Source organism: Tursiops truncatus, chromosome 3 (assembly GCF_011762595.2).
Source record: "Tursiops truncatus isolate mTurTru1 chromosome 3, mTurTru1.mat.Y, whole genome shotgun sequence".
In the NCBI taxonomy this organism is placed as follows: Eukaryota; Metazoa; Chordata; class Mammalia; order Artiodactyla; family Delphinidae; genus Tursiops; species Tursiops truncatus.
This window is the reverse complement of record NC_047036.1, coordinates 34,538,312-34,553,275: the sequence shown is the minus strand read 5'-3', so window position 1 is coordinate 34,553,275 and position 14,964 is coordinate 34,538,312. Positions and strand designations below refer to the sequence as shown.

Genomic DNA, 14,964 nt, shown 5'->3' with positions numbered 1-14,964 from the left:
GGTCTTTTTGCCTCCTTCACCATCTGCCTCCAAGAGGGCTTTGAGAAAAGCATCATCCTGTGATCAAAAGCCCTGTGGATTCATTCAGTCTTCCTCTTGGATTCTGTTCATTCTGTTGTGTCGCCTCTCTGAACTGTGCAGCTTTTCACAGACTTCCCTGAACATGGTGATTGAACGTCTATTCTTGTACTGCAGTATCTTAAGCAGTGGGAGCTTTAACAATGACTACACCCTACATTTCAAACAAAGCCTTTTTTTTTTTTAGAACTCTTAGCTCATCTCCTTTCTCTTATAAATGAGGACATGAAGGACTTTTCAGTAGCAGGATCTGGGTTAGAGCCTGTCTCCTAAAGCACCACTCCACCCCCTGGTGCTGAATCTTTTCAGCCTTTCTCCCTGGTTACCCCCTATAACTTGAGTTTTATGGGAGGTAAAGAGAGGGGTAGAACTATAAATATCTAAAATATTAGTGATAATTCCCTCAGATATCTTAAAGTCTTTTTGCACGTAGAAGCAAGGTGGCAGGGGACTTCCCTGGTGACGCAGTGGTTAAGAATCCTCCTGCCAATGCAGGGGACACGGGTTCAAGCCCTGGTCTGGGAAGATCTCACATGCCGTGGAGTAACTAAGCCTGTGCACCACAACTACTGAGCCTGTGCTCTAGAGCCTGCGAGCCACAACTACTGAGTCCATGTGACACGACTACTGAAGCCCACACGCTTAGAGCCCATGCTCTGCAACAGGAGAAGCCACCGCAATGAGAAGCCCGCGCACTGCAATGAAGAGTAGCCCCCACTCGCCACAAGTAGAGAAAGCCCGTGCACAGCAACAAAGACAACAATGCAGCCAAAAAAATAAATAAAAAAAATAAATAAATTAAAAAAAAAAAAGAAGCAGGGTGGCAAAGGAACATAAAGCTGTCTCTTGCTTTTTTGGTTCATAATTTCTCCTCCAATTGACAAGAGGTAAACCAGTATATTTATCTTGAATTGAAGAGAATACCAAATTGGCCCTTGACATGAATTATTTCTGGTTTCTCTAAAAGTGGGATATTGCTCCTTTTTGGAAAAATTTTGCCTTTCAAATGTGTTCTAAACAAACTTCTGAGTTGTGGAAAACCAATTATGTCTGTTTACCCGTGTAACAAAACCGATATGAATATTGCATTTGCATTCTTAAAACCTGCAGCCATTTGCATGTTTCGCCACAAAGTTATGACATAGTGAAGGCTGGCTGTCTCTTTCCCCGTCTCTTAAGGAACTGGGGGTAGTTACTTGGGGAAAATAGTACAAGTGGGTGCACATATTGGCATACATGCCAGAAAGATATTTCTCTTTTTAGGACAGACAGTGTTATTTCTGGACCTCCTCTTTGAGTGGGTGGAATCTTCCCTGATAAACTTCACAAGTGTAAGTGCAAGACCAGCCAGGGAACAACTCTTGGCATTGCGTTCTATGTGTATGAGTAACAGCAGTACTGTGGAACTCATTTGGCTTTTGTAGGGGTCTGTTAACCCTTCAACTTCCCATGAGCCCCTCAGCCAGTCTCCTGGGTGCATATCCAATCAGGCTGTGTTTCTCTGGGAAGTTACCATTCTTTACATTTTTTTTTTTTTTAAAGCAACTTATAATAGAAAACTCAGGGGGAGGGGCGCGAGTGCTTCACTCAGGAGAGTGTTGATGCTTTGTCTCCTGCAAGCAGCCTGGCGTGCCGGTGCTGTCAGGGAAGCTCATCTGACTCAGCCACCGAAGGCTGTTCAGGTTACCTGTGAACAAAATAACCCATCTAGTTTCTTCAGGTGTGTGCCCTGGCTGGTGTTGGAAGATGGCAAGGTTTATGCAAGGCCTCTTCAGCTATTTTGGCTAATTTCAGCTTTTAGTTAAGACAAACACATTCATTACCATGACTTCAATAAAGTTATTTTTATTATTTTTATATTATGGCATATTTATGTATTTGCTTGTGAAAGAATTGTTCATATTACATGATATTTGATGCATACAAGTATTATATGCATGTAGCCTTTGTGGGTGATAAAGCACAATAATAAATTGAACACCTACGAACCCACCTAAGGTAAGGATTGGCGGATTGCTTATTCTCATTTTCATCTGCCTGCCTTTCCTGCAGAGAGAGCCACTGTCAGGAATATTGTGGTTATCAGTCCCTTAAAAATAATTCTAAGTCATAAGGTATGGACATATGGAAGATTATTTTCCAAAGATATCCTAAGACTTTTTGTTTAGAAGAGCCAAGCTTTGGGACCTGTGACTTCTGTGTCCCGTACTAGTGCCTGGTACATGCCGTGTCTCCAGAGGAGGTTAACTAGAGGAAAAGATTAGGGGTACATCTGCCATCCTGCCAAGAAGATATGTGTTGTTCCTGATTGGTGGATGAGGAAAGGTGAAAATAGCAGTGTAAATGGTATCACAAGTTTTGTTTTTAATGTTTATTATGAAGGCTAATGGACATACACAACAGTAAACAGAAGAGTGTAATGAACCCATCTGAGCTCGTCCTCCAGCTCCAATGACTGTCAACCCACGATCACTCCTGCCCCGTCTTCATCCCCATCTCCTGCCTCCTCTTGTAGTATCTTGAGATAATCACCGGATATTGTATCCCTCATGAGCTTACATTATAATGCTCAAGTCTGACAATAGGTGTAATAAATAAGTAAAATATATATTATATTAGATATTGATAAATATTAAGGAGATGAAACAAAGCATGAAAAGGGACATGAAATGTCAGGAGAAGAAAGATAAATTTTGTTTTTGTCTTCGCTTCCCCCCCCCCCTTTTTTTTTTTTTTGCGGTACGTGGGCCTCTCACTGTTGTGGCCTCTCCCGTTGCGGAGCACAGGCTCCAGATGCGCAGCCCCAGCGGCCATGGCTCACGGGCCCAGCCGCTCCGCAGCATGTGTGATCTTCCCAGACCGGGGCACGAACCCATGTCCCCTGCATCGGCAGGCGGACTCTCAACCACTGCGCCACCAGGGAAGCACCCCTGTCTTTTTTTTTTGTCCGTACTGCATGGCTTGTGGGATCTTAGTTCCCTGACCAGGGATTGAACCCGGGCCCTCGGCAGTGGGACTGTGGAGCCCTAACCCCTGGACCGCCAGGGAGTTCCCCAAAGTGGAAGTTTGAAGGGGTTGGTCAGTAACAGAAGGCCCCACTGAGATGACAGTTGAGCAGAGGCCTCCGGGAGGTGAGGAAGCTGGGTGGTGGAAAGAGGAGCAGTGGAGCCTCCCTGGTGGACCTGGCGACTGGGGATGACACACTCCCCTTTCTTCCGTCTGAGGTGGTGGGCCGAGGACTCTTATATGAGGGTAGCTGTCTTGAGAATCATGGCAGTGTCTTCTTCCTAGGCTGTGTGAAGTGTGATTTCTGTTCTTAGTTCATTTGTAATAGTTCGCAAGATGACTAGGCCCAAATCTGACTTTAAAACTCTGAGATGAATGGAGAATGTGAATTTGAGATTGGAGCCTCCTGACTTTTGTGACTCTCTGGCCCTGTTTGGAGAACTTTGTGTTGACAACACCTCATGAATTACCTTTGCAGAAGAAGTCAAACTGGTGTTTAGTTCACTTTACACTAGGATGTGGGAATACAGTGGATTTTAACCATTCGACCTAATCACTTCAGTGGATCCTGTGAACATTTAATCTCCACCAAGCAGGCCCAATTCGTGTATCGATGTTTTAGAGACTGGTTATCTTCCGTCCTGCTTCAGGAAAAATGAAACTGTGCACGGGATAAACATAATTCCTTTCCTCTTAAGTTTCTTTTATTCTTAATCTTAAGATTGCTAATGCCTTTTGATATTACAGAGAAACTCATAATTTTTCCAAGAGATGGTAAAAAGAAAAAAGAAATAGGTCTAAACAGGAAAAAACCTAAAGGTTCCATCCACCCAAGAGAAACACATGTAACCATGTTGAGAAACTTCATTAGACAGATGCAATGTCAAGCACACACATGCATACACAGGCGACCACTGCTCCATGCCTGTATGGAATTTATGCCCACGCACAAATTGCTGATTGACTTGGAGACATGATATTTATGAACTTGGCTGAAATGTCAAATTTGACATTCACTGTGTGAAGCATAATATAGTAAATGCCCTTCACTGCACTTTAGTATATACCTGGTAACGCTCTCTACTTCTCTTCCTTAGCGAGAAGATAAGGACAGCAAGAACCTGTTTAATCCTAATCCTCTTTACTTCATTCACACAGGCCAGCTGAGTTGAACACTCAACACAAGTTCTTTAAAAACACAGGCAGGTAAAAGAGCTATTTGATACAATACAAAAAGAAGGAACACCCTCTTCCCACCAACTCCCCATGAACCCTGGGACCTCATGATCCTAACGCATAATACGGTCACCTTCCCAAGTGTTAACTTTGGGGATGATGTGCTGAGCTATGGATGTCATTTACAGTGATTGATTTTTAAGTCTGTTAAATTATATAATAGCCTTAATTTACATTTTTTTCTTTTTTAGTTTTTCAGTTATAGGATTTTATTAATGCTTTTAGATTTCATTTTTTAAAAAGTGATTGCTATACCACTCTGAAAGAGATATCTATAAATTTATGCTACAAATTCAGCCAGATGTACATTGCTTTGACAGATGATAATATCCTTACACAACTAAACTAAATGAAGTGATTGACTCTACTTATTTTGAAGTATTAAAGTATTTAAAGACAATTCATTCATTTCCTTGAATTTTCATAAAATGCAACACTGATTTGAGAATATTTCAATGCTAATGAAGATGTATTTAGTGAAGATTTAGTTGAATATTTTGACAAAATAACTTTCTCAGTAATAGAATCACTATTCTGTTATTATTTGCTGTTTCTACCAAGGAAGCAGTAAATATAAAAAACATGAACTTGGTGAATGCCAGGTATTAACTTCACTGCATATTTTTTTGGTGTGTGTACTCTTTTAGATTAATAATTCTTAGCCTAATGACCATTTACATCCAGAAGAATAGCAGAATAGAAGTATGGTTTGTTGATGGTAAAAATTAAATCAAGTGCTAATCCTGACATTTTATTTCTTATTGCTTGGTAACAGTGCAGCAACTCTGTAAGAGTTCCTTTATCTCAGCTACAGTGGACTTCATTGCCTTGTGGGGTAGCAATACCAACTGCAGCAAGTCATTTGTATGCCATTATCCTTCCAGAATTTTGTTGCTATTTTTTATTGTTAGTGCAGAGATCCTAAAAGAAAGTCATTTTAATAATACATCCTCCTTCTTTGATGGATTGGTGAATTTTATTCTAGCTACTTTTGGCTTTTCGGCTTTGTGTCTGTAATTTCTGAGGTTTCACAAATTTGTGTTTTATCAGTCTGTACAGTATTAACCTAGGCTTTTGAATTTCATTGGAAATATGTACATTCTAAGTGATTCTTCATTAGTTCTTAGTGAACATCTTTTATCCTTGACCACCTAAGAAGGGAGAAAAAAATATCTGGGCAGAATTTTTCTTTCATAAAAATAGGACACATACCTCATCCTTCTCTAATATAGAGCATTCCTAGTTTTAGAACCTGCTTTAGGAAAAGGAAGCCTGTTGAACCAGTGTGATTTGTTTTAAGTGAAAGGCTGATTCATGTTGCGTATACTATATATGTTCTATATGCTGTTAGTTCACAATTATTATTTACGACAAAGGTTGATAAACTATAGCCCGTGGTCTATTTTTGTATTGTCTAAGAGCTAAGAAATTTTTGTATTTTTAAAGCGTTGTTTAAAAAAAAAAAAAAAGCAATATGTGACAGAGACAGTGTGGAGCCTATAAAGCCTGAAATATTATCTGGCCCTTTGCAGATAAAAACTTGCAGGCCCTTGATTTATGGCATAGTTTCCATTTCTATAGTCTGAATATATTAAATGTCACTAAGTCTTATTTTTTAAAGGACCAGTGAACTTAAGTAGAACTGAAATAAAATAATGATAACTGGTTTGAAGAGAATCAATGAAAAAATTAAATTGAATAATATGAATTTGTGAAGAAGTAGTGAAATGATTATGCAGTTTGGTGGGTCTGTTTTGGGGGCAACCATGAAGAAAGGAAGATTACATGTAGCAGCTTGTTTATCTTGCTTATCTTGCCACAGTTTTTACAATTTCTTTACTAACTCAATGCCTTTGTCAATAAATCTGACTCTAATAAAATTGTATAGTGATAGACTCACTTTATTAGAAGCATTTTGCTTTTTCCTGCCCATTAGACTTTATGTCATACTTGAGGCCAGTTTCTTACTTACAATGTCTGTATCCTGGGGTGATGGGGTGAGGACTTCTCCAACTTGACCTGGGTCTGGCACTCAGCTGCAGCTCCTGCTGTCTGGAAGAATTTCCAGGAGCTACGGAAGTGGTCCAGAGCTGGAGTCATCCTGTGTCCCTGGGTTTTGGAAGGGCCCTGCAGCCCTGGGTTTTCATCTCCTCTGGAGCTGTGCCCCCCACATCCCGGAGAGAGGGCAGGAGAAGAATTGTGGACAGACTTTGGGCAAAGTGAGGCTCATTTTCTCAGCCTTCCAAACCAGGGCTTTTAGCTTCCTATTTTCTTTTTAGTCAAAAATGTGTTTCTAAGAGTTATCTGGCTATTTCTTATTTATTGGTAAGGTAAAGCCTGAAATCAGGAAGTTAACCAGGGCAGCCATGTGTTTTTTTATCTGGCATTAGTCTTCTTAAGCAATAGAAAGGGCTCCAACCAGCCAAACTGTATTCTAGTGATGAGAGATAAAAGTCAATTTTTTACTTATTTATTTTTGCTGTGCTGTGCGGCTTATGAGATTTTATTATAATTCCCCGACCAGGGATCGAACCTGAGGCCCTGGCAGTGAGAGTATCAAGTCCTAACCACTGGACCACCAGAGAATTCCCAAAAGTCAATTATTTTAGCTAGACTCACTTAACTCCTCTTTCTTGTAAGCAAAGGCCCAGAAAACCCCATGCTTGAGCACCATTTCTGTATTAGTAGGCGTTTTATATTACTTTATATTTGTAATGCTTTATGTTTTCAAAGTGCTTTTACATATATTATCTCATTTAATCCTCTTAATCACCAGGTGAGGTAGGAGGAGAAGCAGTTTTCTTATAATATTACAAATGAGAAAACTGAGAGACAGATCAGTTTCTGGGAATAGATCATTGGGAAGTTGAACGGCTTAATGAAAAGGACATTTGAAAGACTTGGTTTAAGTCCTGACTTTCCATGTTTCCTCTGCCACTGTCCTGCCATGACAATACTGAGGCTTTATTTCTGAGACACTGAACATTTCTGAAAATGTTGGCATAGCTAAGTGGACTTTTATAGGAACTTTCACCTTATTTTAAGTGCAAATGGAAAGGGTCATGATTTTAGGTGTTGTATATAGAATGGATTTTTATGGAGCTGTGAAGGGAGACAGGGTAGCCGATGAGGAGACTATTGCAGTGGTCCAGGCAAGAGGTGACGGTGGCTTGGACTTGAGTGGTGGAGCGGAAGTGGGGAGAGGTGGTGGAATTGAGATATACAGTATCTTGGAAGAGGAATCTTATCAGACTTGCCGATGCCTTGGATGTGGAATGCTGGGGTAGAGGAAAGGCAGAGAGTAAAATGATTCCCACCTGACTTGAGCAATGGTGTGACACCTACCAAGCTGAGGAAGCCTGGGAACAGCTTTTGGAAGGAGGAGTAACAAGAGCCCTGGTAGGATTGATTGGCTTTTTTAGGCATTCAAGTGGTGATGTAGGTGAAGATGGACATGTATGTGTTGTGCTCAGAGGAGAGGTCTAGAAGGGAGTTATACAATTGGGAATAATCCACATATATTTGATAAGTAGAGTCATGGAATAGAAAAGAACACTTAGCGAAAAAGTCCTGGGACTAAGCTCTAGGAGTCTCAGTATATTTCTTTCTTTCTTTCTTTTTTTTTCTTTATTTTTGTGAACAGTATCTGAGATTAAGAATCACATCTTTATTTACAATAGCCAGGTCATGGAAGCAACCTAAGTGTCCATCGACAGATGAATGGTTAAAGAAGATGTGGCACATATATACAATGGAATATTACTCAGCCATAAAAAGAAATGAAATTGAGTTATTTGTAGTGAGGTGGATGGACCTAGAGTCTGTCATACAGGGTGAAGTAAGTTAGGAAGAGAAAAACAAATACCATGTGCTAACGCATATATATGGAATCTAAAAAAAAAAAAAGAAAGGTTCTGAAGAACCTAGGGGCAGGATAGGAATAAAGACACAGATGCAGAGAATGGACTTGAGGACACAGGGAGGGGGAAGGGTAAGCTGAGACTAAGTGAGAGAGTGGCATGGACATATATACACTACCAAATGTAAAATAGATAGCTAGTGGGAAGCAGGTGCATAGCACAGGGAGATCAGATTGGTGCTTGGTGACCACCTAGAGGGGTGGGATAGGGAGGGTGGGAGGGAGACGCAAGAGGGAGGAGATATGGGGATATATGTATACATATAGCTTATTCCCTTTGTTATACAGCAGCAACTAATACAACACTGTAAAGCAATTATACTCCAATAAAGATGTTAAAAAATGAAACAAAATAAAAAAAGAAATAGAAAAAGAAAACCAATCACATCTTTGCCTCCCACTGGCATTGTGACCTTGGACAAATAAGTACTTTAGAATCCCAGCTTCTCTATAAGCATCTCCTGTGTATTTGCCTATTTCACGGGTCTCTTGAGCGTCAGTGGGTTAGGTCATTTGGATGTGTTTTCTAAAGCTCTGAAGTGCTATGTTCTTACCTTGATCCCTCCTGCTGCTTTGATTAATGAACCTCAGATGACTGTCCTCACTGGCCCAGTGACAGTGACTATAGGACCACCCCGTGGGTTGCAGCTGGCAAGGCACACCCTCCCTATCCTTTTCCTGTCATCCAGAGTTCTTGAGATGTAGGGGAATTAAAACTCCATAATACCACCGACTTCTAAAATCTCAGGACATTATCAAAAAACTAATCTAGATTGTTTTTTAAATATATTGTTAGCTTTAATCGGCAGTAAATCACCTAATATTTAAAGCTCATCAAAATCGACCTAAATATGTTGATGCCTTACATTGAGCAAATGCAGTGATGACTTTTAAGGTGAGCATTATGGACCCCTTATAGAAAGGAAGGTTCTTATAAATCTGTCATTTCATTAGCTTATGAAATGACAGATTTATAAGTTGCATGCAGTCAAAAATTGATGGCCACTCTCTGCTGTCATATTTTAAATGGAGGATTAGCCAATGACCTATTTATCTCTTTTTGTACTTTGGCGCAAAAGATTCAGATATTCTGGTTTGGGATGAAAACTAACCTTTGTTCCCTGATGAAACATGCTTGTACTGAATATCCACCTTGAATTCTTTTCATTGAAAGTAACATTAATTGTTTTAGGGGGCGTAAGAGAAATGAAATGAATAAAGAGGGCCTCAGATATTCATTGATGCTTCATGTTCAACTAAGTGCACACCACTACCTGCAAACGTCAGAGAGACTAAGGGTCAAGAAATAGACCCTTGTTTCTTTAGGATGCAGCACACTGTTACATATAAATAAATTAGTCTGCAGGTGTGTTTTCACTGCTTCCTTATGAAAGCTTTGCCTTTGAATTTTCACAGACTCAGGAAAAGGTATGTTTTATTTAGTTTGTTTTTAGATGAAATGGTTTGAAACAAACGGTTAATTTGGGAGAAATAATGAAAGATTAGAAACCAAGGATGACTTAATTGTTAGAAAGTACAGTAGTCCCTCCTTATCTGGGGTTTCACTTTTCACAGCTTCAGTTACTTGTAGTGAACTGTGGTTCAAAAATATTAAATGGAAAATTCCAGAAATAAACAATTGATAGGTTTTAAATTACATGTTGTTCAGAGTAGTGGATGAAATCTCACCCGCTCCAATTCTGTCCCGCCTGGGATCCCCAGCCGTCAACATCTGCTCCTGACACCCAGCCATCAACATGGCTTGATGATCCAGGATGACATGGAGCAGATGATCTTCCTTCTGATACATCGTCAGAAAGTCAGTAGTAGCCTAACATTACGTCACAGTGCCTATATCATTCACCTCACTTCATCTCGTCACAGGCATTTTATCATTTCACATGGTCACAAGAAGAAGAAGGGAGAGCACAGTATAGTAATGTAATTTGAGAGAGAGCAAGACCACATTCACATAACTTCTATTATAGTATATTGTTGTAATTGTCCTATTTTATTATTAGTTATTGTTGTTAATCTCTTTTTTTAAAATAATTCTACAGCATTTCTATTTATTGATTGATTGATTGGCTGTGTTGGGTCTTCGTTTCTGTGTGAGGGCTTTCTCTAGTTGCGGCGAGCGGGGTCCACTCTTCATCGCGGTGCACGGCCCTCTCACTGTCGCAGCCTCTCTTTTTGTGGAGCACAAGCTCCAGACGTGCAGGCTCAGTAGTTGTGGCGCATGGGCCCAGTTGCTCCGCGGCATGTGGGATACTCCCAGACCAGGGCTCGAACCCGTGTCCCCTGCACCGGCAGGCAGACTCTTAACCACTGTGCTACCAGGGAAGCCCTGTTGTTAATCTCTTATCGTGCCTAATTTTTTTTTTTTTTTTGGCTACGTTGGGTCTTTTTGCTGCGTGCGGGCTTTCTCTAGTTGCGGCGAGTGGGGGCTACTCTTGGTTGCAGTGAGCGGGCTTCTCATTGCGGTGGCTTCTCTTGTTGTGGAGCACAGGCTCTAGGCGCATGGGCTTCAGTAGTTGCAGCACTTGGGCTTCAGTAGTTGCTGCACACAGCCTCAGTAGTTGCAGCATGTGGGCACTAGAGCACGTAGGCTTCAGTAGTTGCGGCATGTGGGCTCAGTAGTTGCGGTGCGTGGGCTCTAGGGCACACGGGCTTCAGTAGTTGTGGCCCATGGGCTTAGTTGCTCCACGGCATGTGGGATCTTCCCGGATCAGGGATTGAACCTGTGTCCCCTTCATTGGCAGGCAGATTTTAACCACTGCATCACCAGGGAAGTCCCATGCCTAATTTTTTTTTTTTTTTAATGAACAACTTTATTTACAGTTGAACACTTAAACACAAAATCTTGGCTTCTGAATCTGTGAGGTCTCTTGATCAAATGGGGCAGCAGCAGGCAGGGAAGCAAACATAGGGGCCAGTCCAGATTATCTTACTCAGGAGCATCACCCCGAGCAAGGGAAGGCCTGATTCAGTCTTCCTCTGGACTACATCTCTGCACACTGAGAGATCACCACAGGCAGCTTGGGCTTATTGTTGGGACCTGTGGGAATATTCTCAATCTTTCTCATCACCAGAAGTCCATCAATGATTTTTCCAAACACCACATGCTTCCCATCAGCCAATCACATTTAGAGCAGGTGATGAAAAACTGGCCGCCATTTGTTCTGGGACTACTGTTTGCCACGAAAAGCAGGCCTGGAGCTGAGTGTCTAAGCTTAAAGTTTTCATCTGCAAACAGCCCCCCCAGTAGATACTAGTGACTCCAGTACCATCTCCATTAACAAAATCTCCACCCTGAATCATGAAATCTTTTATGACCCTGTGGAAGCTGCTCCCTTTGTATCCTGTTGGAACCCCATCTTTTCTGAATTGTCCAGTGCAGAACTGCCTAAAATTCTCAGCCATCTTAGGCGCTGCGTCTGCAAAGAGCTCCATCTTCATGCAGCCAACTTCCCTTGTGTTCTACCCAGTCCTTCCACAAGCCAGTGCCTAATGTTTAAAAATATTTATTTATTTATTTATTTTGGCTGCTCTGGGTCTTAGTTGTGGTGTGTGATCTTTTAGTTGCGGCCTGTAGACTGTTAGTTGTGGCATGCATGCAGGATCTAGTTCCCGGACCAGGGATCGAACCCGGGCCCCCTGCATTGGGAGTGTGGAGTATTACCCACTGGACCACCAGGGGAATCCCTATCATGCCTAATTTAAAAGTTAAATTTTATCCTAGGTTTGTATGTATAGGAAAAAACAGTATATATAGGGTTTGGTGCTATCCACAGTTTCAGGTATCAACTGGGGGTCTTGGAATGTATCCCGTGTGGATAAGGAGGCACTCCTGTAATGGTTTTCTCTTCTGTTCTTCATTCCGTGAAGAAACCAAGACCACTCATGTCCAGGAGTATAGGTCGCCTTCTCTCCGATTTGGCATCTGAAATGTAATGTTAATTTCTGTCACTGAATAACTAAGCCCACATTCAATTTCTTTGAAGAGAATTTTAAATCCAAATCCCATGGGAGAGAAGTTAAACAGGAATCTGAAGAACTTAGTATCTCTTCTGTGCTTGCTGTGAAAAGGAGCTGGGTTATTAATTTAAAGAAGCTATTTTAGTTTCCTTAATAATTACGGGAAAGGATACAAGTTTTGCCTTGCATTCTGAAAAAGTTCTTTTCAGTTTAGAATTTCTTTTTAAATTTTGGAAAAGGTTTGCTGGCATAGACAAAACTCAGGGAAGAAAAATTCAATATTACGAAACTCAGACAAATACAGGTTACCTACAAAAAGCTACAGGATTAAGGCTGTTGAGTTTGAAAGTTTTGGTATAATTTAAATTTCTCTCAATTTGAGGAATTTACAAAGCTCATTCATTTTGAGAATTGGCATCTCAGAAGTGGAATTAGACCGTTAGAAAGAAAGGGAGTATTAAATGGTATTTTAAAGCCAGTTCCATAAACCAATTCCTGCTATAAAAAGTAGTTTAGCTGCTGTTTTATTTATAGATATATTTCCCCAATGCTTTTGGCATTATGTTTGCACCCAAAAAGTTTTCACTTACTTTTCCTTTTTGTTGGTCCATTTTTTTTTTTTTTTTTTTTTTGGGGTACGTGGGCCTCTCACTGTTGTGGCCTCTCCCGTTGTGGAGCACAGGCTCCGGACGCGCAGGCTCAGTGGCCATGGCTCACGGGCCCAGCTGCTCTGCAGCATGTGGGATCTTCCCGGACCGGGGGACGAACCCATGTCCCCTGCATCAGCAGGTGGACTCTCAACCCCTGTGCCACCAGGGAAGCCCGTGGTTCATATTTTTAAATGTACAAAGTAGCATTTTATATGTGGATTAATGAGGACTAGATTTTATAAGGAGAGAACAAAATAGAATGGAAAATTTTTCTTCATAAAATTCATTCCCAAGAAATAGGAGGGGCAGTAAAATGGTCCAAATAGAATAGATACAGCTAGGGCATGCCTACACAAAGTGGAGTAGACTCCATAATTGAAATGTTTTCAACTGTGGCAATAGCAGATAAAGGAGATATAGCCTAATGATGATAAAAGCAACAAAAACAACAGCAGCAGCAGCAAGTACTATTTATACCGTGAACTTACGTGCAAAGCACATAAGATCATCTGTTATAATAACCCAGTGTGGTAGGTTTTATTATCCTTATTCTATAGAGGAAAGAAATGAGGATAAGGAGAGGCTTTATGATAAAGCTAATAAGGGAGAGTTAAGATGTAAAAACATTTCTTTCTGCCTCCAAAGCCATGTTCTTAAGTACAAGTGAAGAATGATAGGTGTATTTTGTTTTATACTTTGTAGTGTTAACATTTAAAATATAATTTATTACCTCTTTAAGGGCAGGGGCTTAGACCTTTAGCTAATTGAATTTTTCAGCCAAGTATAGCTCCAGCACAATGTTAATACTTCCATAAACACAAAAATCATTCAGAAATGTTAACCTCTTAAAACTTATAAAATCGGATAATCTCCTGAAAGCTGTGAAATGAGAGCCTTCACACTTGAGAAGGTAGAATGGTTCCCCCCAGTTAAAAATGATGTAGATGATACTATACAGTAGTTTGAAACCAAGATAGAAATTTTAGGATTCTGTATAATAAATACTGCTAATGATTATCTGCTTAAAAAATAGGAACTTCCAGTTTCTGTTCTGGCATCTAAGTAGCTTAGTAGTCACCACTCCTGTTCTCACAATAAGAAAGTGAACAAACTGAAAATCAACAGACAACAATTTGTTCACAATAATAGTTTTAATATATTTCATAATTATAGCTTATGGATGAATGAAATGAATGATAGCAATGCTTTAAAGGACAGGAGAGAGAGATAAGAGTACTGTGTCATAGGGTACTTGCACTACCCGTGAGGTGGTATAGTGTTATCTGAAAGAAGCCTTGGATTAGTTGTAAATGTATATTGCCAACTCAAGCATAACCACTAAAAAGGGTAAAAAGAGAGGTATACAGTCAGCTGTATCCATGGGTTTCACATCCACACATTCAACCTGAATTTGCTGATGTGAAACTCATGGATACAGAGGGCTGGTTGTAATGAACATTCTAGGAGAGGAGAAAAAATGGAATCATATAAAAAGCTTAGTTAAAACCAGAGAAGGAGGGACTTCCCTGGTGGTCCAGCAGTTAAGACTCCACGCTCCCAATGCAGGGGGCCCTGGTTTGATCCCTGGTCAGGGAACTAGATCCCTCATGCCACAACTGAGAGCCTGTATGCCACAACTAAAGATCCCGCATGTTGCAATTAAAATAATAAAAAGATCCTGCATGCCGCAACTGAAGATCCTGCAGGCGTCAGTGAAGATCCTGCGTGCTACAACTAAGACCTGGTGCAGCCAAATAAATAAATAAATATTAAAAAAAAAAAAACAGAAGGCAGAAAAAGATAAGACAAAAGAGAAACAAGGACAACAAATAGAAAATGTAACAACTATGGTAAATGTTAATCCAACTATATCAATAGTCACTTTAAATATTAATGGTCTAAGATATACCAGTTAAAAGACAGAGACTCTCAGATGGGATTAAATGAGACCCAGCTATATGTTGTCTATAAGAAACCTGCTTTTATATATATTTTTTGCAGCTTTATTGATATATATAATTGACATATATAGCATTGTATAAGTTTAAGGTGTACAACATGTTGACTTGATACACTTACATATTATGAAATGATTAC

At 40.3% G+C, this 14,964-nt stretch overlaps 1 protein-coding gene and 1 pseudogene across 4 annotated transcripts in view; one reads left to right on the top strand and one right to left on the bottom strand.

Moving 5' to 3' along the window:
• The window catches only part of OXCT1 (3-oxoacid CoA-transferase 1), a 144,570-nt gene that overhangs the window by 38,322 nt on the left and 91,284 nt on the right, over window positions 1–14,964 (top strand). The gene's annotated exons all lie outside the window — the stretch shown is intronic.
• Window positions 11,206–11,663, bottom strand: LOC101329155 (peptidyl-prolyl cis-trans isomerase H pseudogene; annotated as a pseudogene).